Here is a 19,387-nt window from a genome sequence, read left to right on the forward strand (position 1 = left end):
CAGAGACTATGAGTTTAAAGCCAGAACAACTTGGGTTCAAATCCTCATTCTCAAAATTGATGATCTTTTCTTCAATATTTCTAATTAAATCTTTTTCCTCATCTACCACTGGGATAAAACACCTTCCTTTTGAGGGTTAAATTGAACTCTGTTCTTAAATTCTTCAGAGCAGAGTCTGTGCATACTAGACTCCCAGTAGAGTGAGTGAGTGAAAGTTGCTCAGTCATGTATGACTCTTTGCAACCCTATGGACTATACAGTCCATGGAATTCTCCAGGCCAGAATACTGGAGTGGGTAGCCTTTCCCTTCTCCAGGGGATCTTCCCAACCCAGGGCTCAAAACCAGGTCTCTCACACTGTAGGTGGATTCTTTACCAGCTGAGCCATAGGGGAAGCAGACTCCCAGTAAGGAATAGATATTCTTATCTGTAGGGCTAACAAGTTCATTTGAAAAATAATTTTCATGGTCAGATTTTTTTTTTGAGGCATAAATATACATATACTTTTGAACCTAGTAGTCTGTAAAATGGGGATAATGGTACTTTGGCTAAAGAAATAAAAAGCAGAAGTGTTCAGAAATTTGTGGCAGTACTGTTTATAATAAGAACATCTCAAATTCATTGCAAAATCTTATAATAGAGAATGAATTAAATAAATTATGTGTCTACTCTGAGGAATACTATATATCCATTACAATAATAACAAATTGTGAAGTAATTTGAACAAAACTTACAAGATAATGTTAGATTTAACATTAAGAATAAAAAGTTATATTTAAATTATGATTATGAAGCCAAAAATAGAAATGTTTATGCACGTGGGCAAGAATTTTTGTTGGTAGACAAAACAAAAATGAAAAAGACATTCTGGTGACTGATGAAATTCTGAGTATATTTTTTTCCCTTTTAGTTTTCATTATCATTACTCTAGGGTTATTGATGTAAAAATAGTCACTTTTTTTTTTTTTAAAGAAAGAAATCTTTCTCTTCTGTTTAATAAGGTGGTGACCTCTGACTGAAGCTTTACCTTTCATTGCCTGAAGAGCCATATTATATTTTATGCTCTGCAGGACATTGTCTAAATCAGTGGGAACCTTAACCACAAGATTACTTTGGTTGCTGGAAAGTGAATTGAAAGTTGGCATTGGTGGGAAGATCTAGAGCAGAAATTCTCTGATGTCTTGTGTTTTCTTTGCTTCTGAGCAAGAAACAAGCAAAGCAAGGCAAGGATGAATTAGCAAAGTCCAGTTTTATAGGAGATATGCCTTTGATCATAGGCTTCCCTCCTGCCTGGACAAGTTATTACAGGGCGGGTGACGGGGGTGGTGAGAGGACTTGAGATTACGTCACACAAGGACTGGTTGAAAGAACTGTGTCAATAGACTGCAGAATGCTTCCTGCCTTAATATTTTTGAAGGCAGGTCAGGCAGAAGAGGGACTAGACTTGTTCTACTCGCCTCAGATTGAAGAATAGACATACCAAGTGACAGAGTTCAGTTCAACACAAGGAAGAATTTTTTATTAGTCAGAGATGTCTCAAAGTAGGACGGTCCAACTCAAGTGGTGAGCTCACTGTTCTCGGAGGTATTGCCACTGGAGGCTGAAGACTCTAGTGGGGATGTAACACTAGGAAGGTAGGACGTGGTTTTTGAGGTGCCTTTCATCCTGAGATTCTGTGACTCTTCCCAGAACTTTGTTCCTAGCAAGTCTTAGGAGTCCACTCTCATCTCCTTTCTTGTCATTCACCCTGAAGCACTCAAAGGAATACTCCCTGACACCGTGTCTCAATAGCACCATCTCCAAAATGGGGAAGTTTATGACTATTAACCGTGTAAAGTTACTGTAGGGATTAATGAATGTTAGTAATGAAGAATTATCAGGAGATTAAATTTCTCTAGGGACAAATACAATCTGATTGCAATTTATGGGAATCATTTTAGGAGAAAGAGCTACAGATGACAAAATATTCTGACTCAGTATAACTAATATTTATTTTACAAAGTCATTCATTCATGATATATTTATTGAGATCATAAAGACACTAGGAATTTTCTCTAACATATATGACATCCATATACTATATAATGCACAAAAATAATACTGTATAATGCACAAAAAATAATATAGGCACAATTGATTTTTTTCTCACAAAACTTCCAGACTTCATCAGAATTATTTTAAATCTCTTCTTACTCCTATTTTCTCCCCTCTCACCTCTAATTTATAGTCCATTTAGTATTTTATTTTACGCTACGTTTTCAGAGGGTTTCTTGGATATGTTCAGTCACTGGAAAAGAATATTAAACATGGGTTTTCACCAAGTGGTAGTGATTTTTCCACTTTTCCAGACTGTGCTGATTTATGCACATAATTTACAATAAGAGGGCATGAAACTAACAAAGACAGGAAAAATATAGATTATAATTCCAGTGGTTAGTAAGGCAGCCGTTTCTGTGTTATGTTCAGGAAGCGACCTTAAAGAGAGGTTTATTGAGTAACAGAGGGATCATCAAGGTAACTGAAGCCAGGAACTCTTCTTTCCTTCTAAACAGTGGGGAGTTATTAATAGGGCTCCACATTGGAGAATAACTTGTCTTTCTACCATGTGGATAATTGTGTGAATTTAAAGAATGAATAGGAAAGTGCATAATTGAGCTCAGGTATTAATAATAGTGAGTACAGATGTGACTGGGAGATTGAGTGCTGTCTTTGTCAGTGCCTTACCAAGGGGAATGGTAGTGGGAAGGGTCAGCTTTAGGGGCAGGTGATAAAAGGTGTATTGTCTATAGAGAACGTAAAAACAATAATAAAAATAATTAAAAGTTGTTTTGCATTTTATCACATGCATTTGCAATTTTCAACAATGTCAGTGATATTTACACTTTGAGAAAATCATTTGTTCTAAGCTTTAAACAATGACTAGGTTAACTGTTAATAATACACGCATAAGCTTCATAGTAGCACATTTTTGTATCTTATCCTTTCTTTGTCTTCTACATTGATTAAAGAAACTCTGAGTTATGTAATTTGTGCTTAGTATGCATGAACTCAGGGCTTCCCTGGTGGCTCAGAGGTAAAGAATCTGCCTGCAATGAAGGAGACCTGCACTTGATTCCAGAGTTGGGAAGATCCCCTGGCAACTTACTGTAGTATTTTTGCCAGGAAAATCCCATGGACAGAGGAGCTTGGTGGGCTACAGTCTCTAGGGTCACAAAGAGTTGGACATGACTGAAGTGAGTAAGCAGTAGCAGCATGCATGAACTCAGGTACATGATTCCTGTGTTTAAACTGAAGATTTGAAATAAATAATGATAGCACAGTGACTGTGAAGACAAACGGAATTCAAGTTATGTCATTCTTTTAGTTTGTGTGACCATTTAGAGGTTTTACTTGTGCTTAAAATATAATATGGTCAGACTGCATATGAACTGTGAGATGTAATCTTTTTGTTTAGTGGATGGAAGTTTTCGTGTATTTGTGAAATAGCCTGCTGTCTTTGAATAATATGTTAAGAATTGAAATTTTAAATTTATTCTTCTTTTGAATCAATCATTTAAAAATAATGCTTATTGAAAATAACTTTGTTGTACAGAAGTAGAAATTTTAAAAGAGAATCTTTTCAGATGTTAAATTTTCTAGGTCTGCCATTTGTGTTTAGAGTTGAGCAGTTTTGGGTCAAGTCCTTTGAATTACTGAATCATTTTATACCTTTTTCATGAATGAAATCAGTATCTCCATTGTAAAGTTACTGTGACATTAAATGTGATAATACATGTAAGTATCTAGACTAATACCATGAACATTGTCAATAAATGACGGTCTTATAATAATACTAGAAATAGTTGTTGAACTTTATGAAATGTGTCGTAGATAGAATTTTTATATTAAAGAAATTCAAGCTGAGATCCAAGCCATTAGAAACATTGAGAATTCTCTAGAAATCATTTACCATCTTCATTATAGGTAAATGACTAATCTCAAATCTTTCATTGATTTAAAAAAATTTTTTTTGGAGAAAATGGTGCAGGCACTATCTTAGGTGAAGTATGTAACAGCAAGTAAGACAGACAAGGAGCTTGCTAGCAGGACTCTAGTGGAATTAAAAACCCCCGTAGGGACCACTCCCTGAACTTTGTAGACCCAAGCCCCAGTTATGGTCAGCCTTGTGGTGCCTAAAGTAAGTAGGGGAGTAAGCAGAATTCCAGATCAGCAGTGTGATTTGTTTAAAAGAGCATGAACTGGGTTGAATTCCAGCTTCTCTGTGCATGAGCTGTGTGAGCTTAGGCAGGTCATTTCACACCTCTGTGATTCAGGTTCCTCATCTCTAAGGTGATGATGTATCATGCCTGCTGCACAGGGTTGTTGTGAGAAATAAAGCAAAAACGAAGATAAAGGACATGGTGTTACATTATCCCTGACACGTAAGGATACTCAACAGATGTTAGTTCTCCTTTCCTTCTCCTCTTACCAGACTGTGCTGATGAGAACCTAGCCCTTTACATCATCTTTACACACACATAGCATCATACACATGTGTTGAGGATGGTAGAGGTACGTTGTCTATTTGTTCTAGTAAGTAGGCATACTTGAAAGCATGCCTGCTGATAGCATTAGGCCTCTCTGTATTTAATAGAGCAGCCACCAATTTTTCCCAAATTGTAGACCTGTACATCCACTCACCTGGTATCTAGACTAAGTACCTGTTTGCTTCTGACAAACTGCACATGTGGACTTAGTTATAAGGAGTAGGTCAGCTTTAAACACTGTTGGCTTTTGTTATATTCTTTACCATCTTGTGGAGAAAATTAGTAAGAACATACTAAGAGTTTTATGTTTTCTAGACTTCTTAAACTTTCATTCCATGGAAAGGAATTGCTTATGGGAGAAAATCTATGTCCATATAAGATGGGAGATGAAGGACCAGAAGCCTGGTGTGCTACAAGTCCATAGGGTCACAAAGAATCAGACACGGCTTAGTGACTGGACTACAACAGCTGACTAACACTCATGTAGAATTTAAACCTTAATACCAGCATGGTTGGCAGCAGAGATAAGAAGAGTCTTCTGAGGGAGGAGATGATTTTCAATGGAGTAAGTGATAAATCCTGCTGCCCAGTTTTTATAAAACTGTGTGGTAATAATATGACATCCCATTTGGATGACATAGACATATGCTTTCTACCTCCCTAGACAGAACAATAACAAAATATCGTACCTCATCATGACTTTTATTGTTTCAAACTAAGAATACCTCCTCAAACAAATTGATGCTATCATCTAATGGCTGACAGAAAGAGTCATCTAAGATCAAGTATTCCAAAACCAATTTACTGAGTATATTTTTTTCCAGTTTACTGAGTTTTAATAAAGATCCTCTGACATCTAACTAGCTTGGAGTTAAGAATCCTATGTGGTTGTCATCTTATTTATATACCTTCACTTACATTTTATGATTAGTTTATCTTGGAAGATTCACAAGGATATGATATTTCTTAATGTCTAATATTATACAGAATCTCTGTTGATTCTTTTATGATTGTAGTTGGCATTTAGAAGCACCTTAAATATTTTTCTGGCTAAAATGAGCATAGCATTGCATGTGATGTAGAACCTTGGGGTCTTGATCCTTCACTATCTGTGCATTGGCCAGAACACATGAATGTACAGAATTTGAACCTGTAACAGGTGTCCGCCTTTATTTCCCAAAGGCTAGCAGTGGCTTGGTCTTTAATCCACGGGTAATTCTGTTTGAGCAGATGCCAATTCCTAGTAGTATATTCTTATGGTTTCCCTTATCCCCTCTCCTGTTCTTCCTGGAAGTAATATAATCTCCTTGAGTTTTAGGTGTAGATTCCATTCCCCCACTCTTCCTTGCAAGTAGGGGTGTCCGTGTCACTAAACGATCCAACAATGGACCTGTGCCACTTTTAGATGACATTTTTACAAGGAAGTTGTTTGCCTTTGACTCTCTTTCTGTCTTTCCGTTGACTCTTAAAATGTCAACAACCAGGGCAGCTGCCTTGCATTGAAAAGAAGTTTCTTGTTGAGGATGGTAGAGGTACACTGCCAGCCTGAGTCTCTAGATGACCTTATGGAGCGGAGATGTCCACCTGTCTTGAACAAACGTCATATACCTGGACTTTTATATAAGAGAGAAATAAACATTGGTTTTATCCAAATTACTGTATTTTGGGGTTTCCTTATTACAGCAGTTTAACTTATATCTTCCCCAGGTCATCTGATGGAGAAATCATACAGAACTCTCATAGTTCCACAGTATTGACTGTGTTCTGGATGCTGGTCACTTTCAATCCACTATCATTTAAGACTTATTAGAAGTTTTCATGTGGGAAGTAAAATTCACAGCGCCCAGCACATGAAGCTTTTAAATGAGTCCTCCAGAATCGCCAGATGTCCTTTTTGGATTAAGACAGACCATCAGAGAATTGCACACCTGGGCTGTCTTGATTTGGCTCCTTGGAGAATTGCTCCATGGATCTGAGCCTTGGCCTTGTGCCATCAGCCCACACTGTGGAATGCTAGCAAACAACCCTGTGAGCCCCAGTGCTGCATGTCCTGGAGGATGTGACTGAGGATGTGGTTGCTGCTCATTGTGAGGAACCGGGGGAAATGTTTCTTTCAGGCCTTGTACCAGGAATAGTCGTGCTTCTCCTGAGCAACCAGCTTGTTTTGTTTTTTTTTTTTGCGGACAGTCTAAATTGTGGAACTGTCTGTCTTTCAAAGCCACCTCAAATCCTTTGGGAACAAGATGGTATAAAATAAAGCTATTCAGAGTCAAGACCAAAGCTCCCTATTTAACTCATTATATTACTTTTGGAATAGTCACTTCACTTGGCTTTACTTTCTTTGCTTGTAAGTTAGAGATAATGTGTTTTTCCTGTGAAGAGAATGTAATTAGTATTTAAAAAGCACTTAAGAGTTCACTCAGAACAAGTCATTATGGAAACTAGCTAATATTTAAGTTCTATGAATTTCTGCTGTTCTGTAACTCCCTCTCTTTTAATGTTCTTCCTGAACTTTGCCTGCTCATTCACTTATTCAACAAATTTGAGAATGTACTGTTGCACCAAACACCTAGGGAGAATACAATTTAATAAGCCTGTCTGGATCCTTGCTGTCAATAGCATGAGAAGTTGAAGATGTGTTTTCCATTGAATTCAAGTTTTAAATAACAAATTAAGGAGTAAATGGGCTTCCCAGGAGGCTCAGTGAATAAAGAATCTTCCTGCAATGCAAGAGATGCAGACAGATGTGAATTGGAGTCCAAGATGCAAAGAGCCTCTGGAGAAGGGCATGGCAATCGACTCCAGTATTCTTGCTTGGAGAATCCCATGGACAGAGAATCTGGTAGGCTACAGTCCATGAGGTTGCACAGAGTCGGACATGACTGAAGTGACTTAGCATGCATGCATCATGCAAAGGAGTAAATAAATACCCTTTTAAAAAAGTTTTGTTGTTGCAGTGAGGAGAAGGAATAGGGAACAGTGGGAGAGACTATGATAGTTCTAAAAGTGGAAATGGAAAGCATCTCTAAGAAGGCAACATTCAAGCAAAGATCTGAAGAATTTAAAAGGGACAACTCTACAAGAACAGAGGAAATAAGTCTTAAGACAAAATAGGGTTGGTGTGGTAATTGATCTAAATGCAGACAGTGGTAAGACAGTAGTAGGCAAAGGAAAAAGGGGGAGTTTGGAGACAAGCTCAGGGACCATGTCATTTAGGGTCTTGAAAGCCAGAGCATGGAACCTGGATCTTCTTCTCTTACCTTCCATGGGATCCCCGTGAAGCACTTCATGGGCCAGAGCGGTGAGGTGTGGATAATGTTTTAAGGAGAAATAATTCTGTTTGTGTTTCTAATGGGAGATAGTCTCAACATAATAAAGGAAATGTTGAGGTGAGGTAAACACTGGGGCTAATGTAGCTATAGTGGCTGAGTTGAGTTGTTGAGGAAAGAGGGAGAGTTAGCAGAGAAAGGACAAATTAGGCAGAGGTATGTGACAGCCCATTGTGGATGCTGTTGTTTTTAAGCATCAGGTAAAATAGAGCTGGGGGGAGATGAAGATGCAGAGGGGGCTAAGCATTGGATCATGGAGAACCTGGGGTGCTTAATGCTTTCTTCCCCATTCCATGGCTGGTAGGAAGCTGATTTCCATCTAATAATTTTAGGAACATTTCCATCTAATAATTTTAGGAACATTACTTGAGAAAATATTTTCTGGCAATCTCTTTAACAAAAACTTACTTTAATCCCATGCTTTCTTTGAAATCAAGATCCTTGGCCATGAGTGACTCTTCTTCAGCCTGAGCTAAAAGCATTAGGGAGATAGTCATTCTCACCCTTGCTAGTACCTTGTCAACTCTAGTCACCCCTGTTCCTTTCCGTAGCTCTTGTCTTCTCCAGACTTCTGCAGGGGGAATTAACTGGTGGGTGCCGAGCCCCCTTCCTAATGCATGTAGAAATGCTTAGTAAAATGTTCTGCAGTTTTGAGATACTGTTATTAATGCTAATAGCATTAGATTTAGAGTCACAGACTGGTCCTGGGCCCTTTACTTAGATTGCATTCACTACATTCACTACTAAGATTGCAGCCATGAAATTAAAAGAATTACTCCTTGGGAGAAAAGTTATGACCAACCTAGATAGTATATTGAAAAGCAGAGATATTACTTTGCCAACAAACGTCCGTCTAGTCAAGGCTATGGTTTTTCCAGCGGTCATGTATGGATGTGAGAGTTGGACTGTGAAGAAAGCTGAGCGCCGAAGAATTGATGCTTTTGAACTGTGGTGTTGGAGAAGACTCTTGAGAGTCCCTTGGACCGCAAGGAGATCCAACCAGTCCATCCTAAAGGAGATCAGTCCTGGGTGTACATTGGAAGGACTGATGCTGAAGCTGAAACTCCAATACTTTGGCCACCTCATGCGAAGAGTTGACTCATTGGAAAAGACTCTGATGCTGGGAGGGATAGGGGGCAGGAGGAGAAGGGGACGACAGAGGATGAGATGGCTGGATGGCATCACCAACTCGATGGACATGAGTTTGAGTGAACTCTGGGAGTTGGTGATGAACAGGGAGGCCTGGTGTGCTGCGATTCATGGGGTTGCAAAGAGTTGGACACGACTGAGCGACTGAACTGAACTGAAAGTGCTTCTATAGTGCCTGCTTAATAAATTGTCGGTGCTATTGTTCATGCTGAGAAAAGAGTAATTTTAGTTATAAGCACAAAAATCTTGAGGAATGAGAACTTCCATTTTAGAGGGATCAAAAGAAGGATCAGAAAGTTAAACAATGTGTCCGAAGCACAGGGATCATAAGTGTCTAAGTGGAGACTTGAACCCATATGTTGAAATATTTCTAGCCTGTGTTACTGCTACACAGAGTTTGCAAGCACCTTTTATTCAATAAAAAAAGAACCGACAAGGACCTACTGTATAGCACAGGGGACCCTGCTCAATGTTATGTGGCAGCCTGAATGGGAGGGGAGTATGGGGGGAGAATGGATACTTGTATATATATGGCTGAGAACCTTTGCTATCTACCTAAAACTATCATAGCATTGTTAATTGGCTATACTCTGATATAAAATAAAAAGTTAAAAAAAAAGAAACATTCTGAATCTTCCTTTATCATTGCTCCCAGTTTGAATGTTTTCATTTTATAAATAATGGAAAAAGTTGGAGAGGCTCCTCAGGAAAGCATTAGACATTTAAAAATAAGCCCTTGGAGGAGCATTGAAAGGGGCTGGAGTCACTCACTTTTGAAAAGAAAAGCTAAGGCTTGACTTCATTACCTGCTTTAAGATGTAAGGAGTTACCATGGGGTAGAGGTGGACAAATGGCTGATCTTCTGAAACGTCAGGATGTCAGGAGACAGGGCTTAACAGGGAGGCAGTAAACAGTGAATTGTCAGCGTAATGAAACAAACAAGCCAGCTAAGACCATGGGGAAAGGCTTGAAGAGAGCAAATACAGTTGCCTGGCTGGCTTCCTACCTGCTCACATGGAGGAGTGAAGCAGCCGGGGTCTTCCTGCCCTCTGTCCCATGTTGGAGCTCTAATCTTTGATCTTAGAACAGAGACTTCTGAATGTGTTTGTTATCTTATAGTGTGATGACTTGAATCATGTGAGAAGCATGGCACAGCTCATTTGGCCTTTATGTTGGTATTACAAAAATCTGTCACTTTGTCTATTTATTCATGCAGCAAATATTTAATGAGTGCCTACTATTTTTCAGGCACTATTTTGGGTGCTAAGGGTCTATATAGTGGTGGTTAGACAAGGTCTCTACTTTTACCAATCTTACATCTTAGTGGGTCGAGGCAGACAGTTTATAAATAGATAGATAGATAACAAGTCCAGATAGTGATAAATGCTCTGGAAACAATAAAACAGTGTCATGTAGTGGAGAGGGACTCCAGATACTTTGGACTCAGTGGCATGAGAAAGTGTATCTAACGAGATATCATTTAATCTGAGAACTTGGACGTGAGAAGGACTCACCTGTGCAAAGATTTAGAGGAAGAACATTCCAGGCAGATACAACATCAGTGTAAGGTAATGTCTGGGCTGAGCCTTTTGAAGCTGGTGATACAGTGGAGGGAGCACCACAGGGCGAGGGATACCCAAGGGAAAGATATTTTGACTAAGGATTGTGAAGCTCTTTCTAGGAATGGTGACTGGTGCTGTTTGGCTGGTGGTGGAGCTCATGTGGAGCCATGAGTCTCAAACTTGAATGTGCTTTGGAATTACTGGGAGGCTTTGTTAAAACCTGGATTGTTGGGCCACCTCCAGAGTTTTAGATTCAGTTCATTTGCTCGTGAAGCTTGAATGTTTCTTATAAGTCCCCAGACAATCTGATACTGCTGATCCAGGGACCGTGCTTTGAGAATCACTGGTAAGATTACCATTTTGCATAAAATTAAGTTACTAGTACTAATAAGAAAAACCAACATTTGCTAAACCTTCACTATATGAAGTCCCTGATGATAGGGGCTTCATAGACTCTCTTATGGAATCCATATAGCAATCTAATGAAATAGCACTTATGACCACCCCCATTTTACAATTGTAAAGATAGGCACAGAAAAATCAAATAATATCTTGATGCTCATAAGGCTTCTTCACAAAGGAAGGAAGTGGCAGAACTGGGAGTGAACGATGACTTTGGAATTCCAGAGTTCTTTTCCACCATACTATAATTCACCTCCAGGTTCCAGTGAGGTAGACAGGTAGCAGCTGTCTGGGTAATTTGATCAGTTTGGGATGAAGGAATCATAAAAGGAAAATGCAGCAAGGGTATATGGTGTCCAGTTGGTTCTCTACTCAGCACACCTTCCCTTCTTCTCTTTCCTAAGAGAATCCCAATTTTATTCAAATGCCACCTTTCCATTTCTGGGGGTAAAACTTAATTCCTTTGAGTCTGGGTCTATCAGTACATGGCATTTTTGTGGCAACTGTTATTGGTTCTGTGGAGAATGTGTGTCCTAAACTAGTCACATCAGACTAAATGGAAGCCATATATGGTCATCTCTTAGTATCTTTGGTGGATTGGTTCTAGGGCTGCTGCAGATACCAAAATCCAGGGATGCGCAAATCCCTTACATAAAATGGTGTAGTATTTTTGTATAATCTATGCCTTTCCACCTATGTACTTTAAATCATCTCTCAGTTCAGTTCAGTTCAGTTGCTCAGTCATGTCCAACTCTTTGTGACCCCATGAATAGCAGCACACCAGGACTCCCTGTCCATCACCAACTCCCAGAGTTCACTCAGACTCATGTCCATCGAGTCAGTGATGCCATCCAGCCATCTCATCCTCTGTCGTCCCGTTCTCCTCCTGCCCCCAATCCCTCCCAGCATCAGGATCTTTTCCAATGAGTCAACTCTTTGCATGAGGTGGCCAAAGTATTGGAGTTTCAGCTTCAGCATCAGTCCTTCCAATGAACACCCAGGACTGATCTCCTTTAGGATGGACTGGTTGGATCTCCTTGCAGTCCAAGGGACTCTCAAGAGTTTTCTCCAACACCACAGTTCAAAAGCATCAATTCTAGTTCCAGTTTTTTAAGGATGTATTGCAAAACCAATACAATATTGTAAAGTAATTAACCTCCAATTAAAATAAAACCAGTTCATTCTGAAGGAGATCAGCCCTGGGGTTTCTTTGGAAGGAATGATGCTAAAGCTGAAACTCCAGTACTTTGGCCACCTCATGCGAAGAGTTGACTCATTGGAAAAGACTCTGATGCTGGGAGGGATTGGGGGCAGGAGGAGAAGGGGACGACAGAGGATGAGATGGCTGGATGGTATCACTGACTCGATGGACGTGAGTCTGAGTGAACTCCGGGAGATGGTGATGGACAGGGAGGCCTGGCGTGCTACAATTCATGGCGTCGCGAAGAGTTGGACACGACTGAGTGACTGAACTGAACTGAACTGATATTAAAAAAAAATCGGAAAAAAAAAGCATCAATTCTTCAGCACTCAGCTTTCTTCACAGTCCAACTCTCACATCCATACATGACCACTGGAAAAACCATAGCCTTGACTAGACAGACCTTTGTTGGCAAAGTAACGTCTGCTTTTCAATATACTATCTAGGTTTGTCATAACTTTCCTTCCAAAGAGTAAGCGTCTTTTAATTTCATGGCTGCAGTCACCATCTGCAGTGATTTTGGAGCCCAAAAAATAAAGTCTGACACTGTTTCCACTATTTCCCCATCTATTTCCCATGAAGTGATGGGACCAGATGCCATGATCTTCGTTTTCTGAATGTTGAGCTTTAAGCCAACTTTTTCACTCTCCTCTTTCACGTTCATCAAGAGGCTTTTTAGTGCCTCTTCACTTTCTGCCATAAGGGTGGTGTCATCTGCATATCTAAGGTTATTGATGTTTCTCCCAGTAACTTTGATTCAAATCATCTCTAGTTACTTAAAAGACCTAATACAATGTAAATGCTCTGTAAATAGTTTTTAAATACAATTGTAAATGCTGTGCAAGTAGTTGTTGACAAATTCAAGATTTGCTTTTGAAACTTTCTGGAATTTTTTTCCCTAAATATTTTCAATCCACAGTAGGAGAATATGGAACCTGGGGGTATGGAGTGTTGACTGTATGCTATGGTTGGAAGAACAACTTTCTCCTTCTCTTTCTGGTTGTTGCTGGTAGTCATTTTCAACCACGCAAATAGGCAATCTGTATACCAAGTTGAAACCCTGAGGCTGCAGAATGGGGAGAATAAGAAAGCTTTTCATGACACAGATCTGTCATTGAACCAGGAAATCCAGAAGCTTTCTTGACTTCTGGACTTTGTGAATATGAAATAACCAATTTCCCCATCACCTGAGACAGTTTGAATCAGGGTAACAGGCAGCTGAGAGCTTCATAACTAATAGGATGGGCACTACAATCTATGATGGAGAATGTTTGTAATATACAAACTTTAACATAAAAATGAGAAGTAAATGTTATAAGTCTGTAGGATGTTTGGGGGACATAACGGCCGGTGTTTAATCTGTGATGCTATCTGCAAGTGAGGAAGTATGGGGAAAGGGAAAGGAAGAGTGAAATTGTGGCGATTTCTCTGTAACGGCCATGGTCCCTCACACCCTCTAAAATGCTCTCAATAAATTCAAATATCTTTAAAGAAATGGTGGTGTCACCACATCTCATTACTTTCTCTCTTCAAGCTCTTATTCTCTGCATTCGTCCTCAAAATGAGTGTATAATTCATACTTTAAGGGTGTAGGTGATATGGTCAAAAACACTTTGACCAAAGCAGTTTGGTGAAGACGAGCTGGCCAGCACAGTGATGTGACTGAAATGATGATATAATAAAAAGTTATGTTTTACAATTTTTTTTTCACGCAAGTCTAATTTTAGTCAATGATTTTTTACTTTCTGTGTCTCCCTGTTTGTGGCAAGGAAAAGCTGAAATAGTCCATATGTCTGATAATAAGTGATTCATTGGAAAAAGTAAGTAACCAGTAATAGAGGATTAGCTGGAAGAACTTAAATGCAAAAATAGGAGGTTAACTGAAAAAAAAATTAAATATCCCTTACAAAAGTAAAATCGTAGCCAAGTAAGAGGGTAAGCATAATTGAACTAGGATTATAAAAATTTTAAGAGGGAAAAATGAATTTTCAAACTCATAAATTTCCAAATTCCAGATCCTCTTCTTCTTTACTGTTATTTAATTTAAAAATGATTGAATTCTTACTGATATTTACTTTTTTCAAGCCAGCTTTTTTTTTTCCCCCTTGGCCCACACCACATGGTTTGTGGGATCTTAGTTCCCAGACCAGGGATCAAACCCTGGCTTTTGGCAGTGAAAGCATGGAGTCCTAACCACTTGACCACCAGGGAATTTCCATGCTATTTATTTTTAATCATATTACAGAAGGATCAGAAGAATAAGGAAGAGCATAATCTCACATCCTACTTGCTCAGGAATAAACATTGCCAACATTTGATTTATTTCCTTTAGATTTTGAATGCAGAGATAATAATTTATGTATTTACATGGATATTGTTGACTGAAAAAAAATGTACAACTTAAAAGTTGAGAAATATGTTTTATTTGGAGAACTTATGAGGACTTAAGCCCGGGAGACAGCCTTTCAGATAGCTCTGAGGGACTGTTCTGAAGAGATAAGGGCAGAGCCAGAATGTATAGGAATCCTTGTAAGAAAAAAAAAACAACCCAGGTAGTGGGAATATCGAAAGGTTATTGCTAATTAAAGAAGACCAGACATCTCAAGTTATTAGTACTTTTCTACATATGGGAAGATGCAGGAGCCTGGGCTGATTGAAATTGTTCCTTTGATATGTACCTTGAGTCTTTAGGGCCACCATCCTCTTTTTCTCCACCCTGAATCCCCTCAGGTGCGCTGTCGGGGGTTGGGGGTTTGCTGCAGTGGCTGACGTCTTGATAGCTGCCACATCCTTTGTTTACTGATGTGGCAGGAGACATTCCTTGTCCACAACATAATGTACATGCTAGTATATTAGTATTTTTCTAAGCAACATACATATTCAGTTCAGTTCAGTCACTCAGTCATGTCCAACTCTTTGTGACCCCATGGACTGCAGCACAGGTTTCCCTGTCGATCACCAACTCCCAGAGCTTGCACAAACTCATTTGAGTCGGTGATGCCATCCAACCGTCTCATCCTCTGTCGGCCCCTTCTCCTTCTGCCTTCAATCTTTCCCAGCATCAGGGTCTTTTCCAAAGAGTCAGTACTTTGCATCAGATGGCCAAAGTATTGGAGTTTCAGCTTCAGCATCAAGTCCTTCCAATGAATATTCAGGACTGATTTCCCTTAGGATAGATTGGTTGGATCTCCTTGCAGTCCAAGGGACTGTCAAGAGTCTTTTCCAACACCACAGTTCAAAATCATCCATTCTTTGACACTCAGCTTTCTTCACAGTCCAACTCTCACATCCATACATGACTACTGGAAAACCATAGCTTTGACTAGATGGACCTTTGTTGGCAAAGTAATGTCTCGGCTTTTTAATATGCTGTCTAGGAGAAGGCGATGGCACCCCATTCCAGTACTCTTACCTGGATAACCCCATGGACGGAGGAGCCTGGTAGGCTGCAGTCCATGGGGTCGCTAGGAGTCAGACACAACTGAGCGACTTCACTTTCACTTTTCACTTTCATGCCTTGGAGAAGGAAATGGCAACCCACTCCAGTGTTCTTGCCTGGAGAATCACAGGGATGGAGAATCCTGGTGGGCTGCCGTCTATGGGGTCGCAGAGAGTCGGACATGACTGAAGCAACTTAGCCGCAGCAGCAGGTTGGTCATAACTTTTCTTCCAAGGAGCAAGTGTCTTAATCTCATGGCTGCAGCAAGCATCTTTTAATTTCATGTTAGTAATTTTCTAAGCAACATACATGTACATGTTGGTATTTTTCTACACAGGATTTACACTATTTTTAGAGTAAAACAAAATGTAACTCAGACAATAAATTTTTAAATGTTTCATCACTTTGGCCAGTAAAGTAATTCCAAAATTGTTTCTTAAAATCATGGAAGGAAAGGCGTAATAGTTGAAAATGAAAGGGAAATAAATAAATAAAGGAGAATAATTTTAAAACTGAAATACCTAGAAAAACAGATAAATATGTTTAAGATATGTAAAATGTTTGCCAAACTGCCCTGTTGTGCATTTAGGTTAATAATACCTGGAGAAATCAGTGGTTGGGGATACTTAATTTTGAATCTAATTGTAATTAGTCTTTTGTGTTGATCACCTTTTTTGATCATCCCATGGCGGGGGTGGTGGGGGTGGTGCTGGTGGTAATTGTTATGGTGAACCAGAATTGATATGGCATTCAACCAGGAAGCACTAACTTGACTCATTTATCCTTCTTTACCTAAGACTGTCTTATTTTAAAACTAGAAGTCATATAGCAAACCAGGAATCTCCTCCAGCCCTGGGCAGTCTTATTCTGCTCTGGGCAAACCAGGACAATTGGCCACCTAAAGCTTTTTCCTCCGAACGCTGGGGAGAAAACAATCCTCTTTCATAGAAGAGTAAAAGCAGTTTGAAGAGCTGTCTGTGGGCCTAAAAGGTAAAACATATTTGCTTTGTCTCTTGCATTTGCAAGGGTTAATGTATCAGTGAACAGGAAAAAGAAGTAATTTGGACTACAGACTAAATGTTGAACTTTGGGTGACTTAAAGTAGGGAAACAAAGGCCCAGCCCCTTTGTCTTGTCATAGTGCCCTGTGCCCTTCTACTCCTTCTGAGCCTGTTTTCCCAGTTGGGGATTTGAAGATTCCTGAGCTACCCTGAGTCAAGGAGCTCAGAAATCAACCAAAGGTAGATAATAATTTGCTGGAGAGGAAGAGTATAACACCTCCAAAGGAAGTGAAACATGGGGAAAGGAGGGCTAAGATGATAAGATCAATAGAGTGAATAATGTCCCCACTAGCTGCTGTGAGAGATTTCATACTAATACAGTTAAGAACACATACCACTGTTACAAAAATAAAAAACAAGCATGGAACACCATCTTATATGAATAGTTTGAGATGGTTATTCTCTGCCAAGGAAGAAGAATGTGCAGCAGAAGCATGAAAAGCAACTGGAGGAATGAGAACAGGCTGGACAGTCACACACAGTGGATGCTGTTGCATTTTGCATTCTGTGTGGGTGTTTGTGATTTTCTTAGGTTGGAAGAGATGGTCAAGTATTGACTATCAGCTGGAAGAGAACAGACCTATGGATGACTTATTTTGTTAAACAGTTGATGCTTCATTGTATTTAAGGAGGAAATTGATGTAAAGGAAAAAGTGGCCCAGTAGTGCTTTTACCAAATTAATAGTATCAAAATATGTTCTAAAAATATCTTGATAAATTTATCTGGTATTTCTTTCTAGCTGTCTGTCTGTTTATCTATCATGTTGTCTATTTTATTTGTTTTGTTTTATCTTGTTTGGGATTTGGTTTTCAAATGGGCACAGGACTTCTGTTTCTAGCTAAGGTGGAATAAAAGGAACTGGATTTATCTTCCTGCCTAAAATACCCCCTAAAACTAAACAAAAACTATGAGGCAATCATTGCACGATACTGGACATCAGGCCATCAGGTATCTTTGATCCTTATGTGATGAGAAACAAATGAGGTGAACATTATGAATGTCCCAATTTACTGTCTGGAGCAATTTCCTAGTCATGGTTCAGGAGGGGTTGATATAGAGAGCCCAGAAAATGCTATGGTAGAATTATTGAGTTATTAAGAAAAACAAAAGAGTCTAAACCACAAATAAACTGCAGACAGGAGATGGAGATTCTTCTGCAAGACCCCATCAGCTCTACTGTAAAGAGGCAGACTCTTTGAAAGTTTACCAGCGTGGAACAAAGAGAAGAGTCAATAGATAACAGGACACAGGACTCAACAAGAGAGGGAGCAATGCCATGGTAGCTAGGGCCTCCTCAGTTTCCTGGTAAGAAGGGTTTGATTGTTAATATCAGAACCACAGTGTGGCTTGGCTCAAAAATTATTTGCAACTCGTTTTGTGGTATTTTTGCTTACAGACATAATGAAATGTATACAATTCATTTTGAAGGATGGGGCTCCTTTTTGTTGAGTTCCTCTTCTGTTTTTAAGTCCTTCATCCACCTATAAGGAGGGGGCCTGAACTGAATGTGACCCAGTCAGCATTTGTTGTCCCTTATCCTGGTTCCGTGAGTATTTGTTGCCATTTTCAGGAAAGAAGCCTGAAGAGGACTCATTCTTATTTAGATTGACTAACCTTCACATTTCTAGTGTTAAGAAGTAAGGAAGCAAGAGTGAGGTGACTATGACTGATTCATATTCAGGTTTGACAGAAAACAACAAAATTCTGTAAAGCAATTATCCTTCAGTTAAAAAGTAAGTAAACAAAAGAAAAGTGAGGTGAAAGCAAAAGTTTAAAAAAATGAAAAAGACAAAATGAAATCCATGGTGAGATTTCTGTGTGTGTGTGTGTGTGTGTGTGTGTGTGTGTGTATTATTTCCTAAAATGAGGTGGGGTTTTTCTGGAAGGTTTTATATCAGAAATTTGCTAGTACCTGACATTGGTTTTATATTCATATATATAAGACAATATGATATATAGTCCTATAATCAGGTTAATCTTTTAATTGCTATTTCTTATAAGGAATGTGAATTATTGAAATTAATTTAAAAAATTTGTTTTAATTGGAGGGTAATAGCTTTACAACACTGTGATGGTTTTTGCCACATGTCAGTATGAATTGGCCATAGGTATACCTGCAGTGCCTCCATCCTGAACCCTCCTCCCTCCCCGTCCTATCCCTCATCCCTCCCCGTCCTATCCCTCCTCCCTCCCTGTCCTGAATCCTCCTACCTCCCTGTCCCATCCCTCCTCCCTGTCCTGAACCCATCTCCCTCCCTGTCCTATCCCTCGTCCCTCCCCATCCTATCCCTCCTCCCTCCCTGTCCTGAATCCTCCTACCTCCCCGTCCTATCCCTCCTCCCTCCCTGTCCTGAACCCTCTTCCCTCCCTGTCCTATCCCTCCTCCCTCCCCATCCCATCCCTCTTCCCTCCCTGTCCTGAACCCTCCTCCCTCCCTGTCCTATCCCTCCTCCCTCCCCATCCCATCCCTTTTCCTTCCCTGTCCTGAACCCTCCTCCCTCCCCATCCTATCCCTCGTCCCTCCCCATCCTATCCCTCCTCCCTCCCTGTCCTGAACCCTCCTCCCTCCCCATCCCATCCCTCCTCCCTCCCTGTCCTGAACCCTCCTGCCTCCCCATCCTATCCCTCCTCCCTCCCCGTCCTATCCCTCCTCCTTCCCTGTCCTGAATCCTCCTATCTCCCCGTCCCATCCCTCCTCCCTCCCTGTCCTGAACCCTCC

This window comes from Ovis canadensis, chromosome 2 (genome assembly GCF_042477335.2).
Source record: "Ovis canadensis isolate MfBH-ARS-UI-01 breed Bighorn chromosome 2, ARS-UI_OviCan_v2, whole genome shotgun sequence".
Classification (NCBI taxonomy): Eukaryota; Metazoa; Chordata; class Mammalia; order Artiodactyla; family Bovidae; genus Ovis; species Ovis canadensis.